Genomic DNA, 2,444 nt, shown 5'->3' with positions numbered 1-2,444 from the left:
ATCCCTTAATGTCAAAAATTTTCCAAACTACGGCCCTTTGATGCTCTCTTAATACTTGGAGTAATTCCTCTTTCTCCTTGGGTTGCAAGTTGGATGCAATAATTACCGGTAATGTGGAATTATTTCCATGGAATTCATATTCCAAGTGAGTAAAAAATTGTTTAAGTTCCAGTTTGGAAGGTCCGTCAATAGAGGGTTTCTGCTTAAGTTCATCTTTTACCTTAATTCCCTCATATTATGCTAGTTTTAAGGAGGTTTCATTGGAGTTTAGTTCGGTTCCTGTTTCAGAATCATCATTCATCCCCTCTCCTTGTGCGAGACATAGTTCCATCGTGTCCTTGTGTACGATTTCCTGAAAAGAATCTTAGGTAGCATGATCAATAGTCGATAAAATAACATGAGTCATCCTGTTCTTTAGAAAATCCCATGGCATCATAAATTTTAAAAATAATCTCTTCGTCACCTACTCTAAGTACCAATTTACCATCACCCATATCAATTACAGCCCTAGCAGTGGCTAAAAATGGCCGACCTAAGATAAAGGCACCTCAACATCTTCATCCATGTCAAGCACAATTAAATCAACAGGGAATATAAATTTATCTACTTTTACAAGTACGTCCTCTATAATTCCCTTAGGATATTTAACAGATCTATCAGCTAATTGAATACTCATCCTAGTGGGTTTAGGTTCCCCTAGTCCAAGTTGTTTAAACATTTTATATGGCATCAAATTAATGTTGGTGCCTAAATCAGCCAGTGCTTTATCAACATTCAAACTACCAATTAAGTAGGGAATAGTAAAACTTCTTGGATCTTTCAGTTTGGTTGGCAGTTTATTTTGGAGTATGGCTGAGCAGTCCTCATTAAGTTCCACTATAGATAAGTCCTCAAACTTCTTTTTTTTTTTAAAAGCTCCTTTAAAAATTTTGCATATGTAGGCATCTGTGATATAGCTTCAACAAAAGGTAAGTTAATACGCAGTTGTTTAAAAAGTTCAAGAAATTTACTGAATTGTGCATCCCTGCAGTCTTTCTTTAACTTTGTTCGGTATGGGATTAGTGGTTTATATTCTTTTGGCATTAGATTGTCATTGTTTTCGGGTTTGACCTCCTTTCTGCCAGCTTCTTGTGGTGGCTTCTTTTCAGATTCAGCTAACACTTTCCCACTCATTAGTGTAACTACTTTCACATGCTCTTTTGGGTTGGGTTCAGTGTTACTCAGCAGGCTACCTTGTGGTCATTCAGATATCAATTTAGCGAGTTGACCTATCTGAGTTTCGAGCCCTTGGATTGATGCTTGTTGATTTTTAAGTACTATCTCGGTATTTTGAAAATGAGTTTCTAACACTAAGATGAATTTTGTTAGCATCTCCTCAAGGTTCGGCTTTTTCTCTTGTTGGTAGGGTGGTTGTTGGAAGCCTGGAGGTGGTAGTGGTCACCGATTCCCTTGGCCTCCCCATGAGAAATTTGGGTGGTTCCTCCAACCTGTATTGTAAGTATTACTATAAGGATTATTTTGAGATCGAGGATTATTGCCCAAGTAATTTAACTGCTCGTTCTCCATGTTATGGCCATAGGGTAGGTAATCTGAATTGCTTGATCCACCTCCACTTGCTTTGCACTGCATTAGTGGGTGAACCTATGAAGAACCAAGAAAATCGTCAAATTTTCTGTTCAAAAGTTCTACCCGATTAGAGAGCATGGTAACTGAATCGATGTTAAAAACACAGCTGTTTTCATTGGCTTTGTCCTCATGACTTGCCACTGATAATTATTCAGTGACATCTCTTCTATAAATTCATAAGCATCTTCAGGTGTCTTATTATTGATGGTTCCACCAACGGCTGTGTCGATCATCTGTAGAGTGAAAGGCAGGATTCAGGCCATTATGAAATGTCTGAACCTGTAGCCAAAGTGGTAACCCATGGTGAGGACACCTTCTTAAAAGGTCCTTGTATCTCTCCCATGCAACATAGAGTGTTTCTAAATCCATCTGCACAAAAGAAGAGATATCATTACGTAATTTGGCTATTTTAGCCGACGAAAAATATTTTAGTAAAAATTTTTCGGTCATTTGTTCCCAAGTAGTGATTGACCCTCGTGGTAATGAATTCAACCACTGTTTAGCTTTGTTTCTCAATGAAAAAAGGAATAACCAAAGGCAAATGGCGTCATCAGAAATGCCATTAATTTTAAATGTATCACATAGTTCCAAAAAGTTTGCCAAGTGAGCGTTGGGATCTTCGTCCTGCAAACCATCAAACTGAACAAACTGCTATATCATTTGAATTGTGTTAGGTTTCAGTTCAAAAGTATTTGCAGCTACAACAGGTCTAACTATGCTCGATTCAGTTCCTGTTAAAGAAGGTTTAGCATAATCATACATGGTGCGTGGAGCAAGATTCTGATTAGTAGCAATCGCAGGAGGTAGCGGATTTTCTT

At 37.8% G+C, this 2,444-nt stretch overlaps 1 non-coding gene across 1 annotated transcript; it reads left to right on the top strand.

The window, feature by feature from the left end:
- Positions 1-1,921: 1,921 nt before the first annotated feature.
- On the top strand, positions 1,922-2,028 carry LOC128291241 (small nucleolar RNA R71). Its single transcript, XR_008281017.1, has one exon. It is a non-coding gene; the product is annotated as a small nucleolar RNA R71 (small nucleolar RNA).
- The last annotated feature ends 416 nt before the right edge of the window (positions 2,029-2,444 follow it).

Source organism: Gossypium arboreum, chromosome 3 (assembly GCF_025698485.1).
Source record: "Gossypium arboreum isolate Shixiya-1 chromosome 3, ASM2569848v2, whole genome shotgun sequence".
Classification (NCBI taxonomy): Eukaryota; Viridiplantae; Streptophyta; class Magnoliopsida; order Malvales; family Malvaceae; genus Gossypium; species Gossypium arboreum.
Note: the sequence above shows the minus strand (reverse complement) of the source record. Positions and strands in the feature narration are given on the sequence as shown.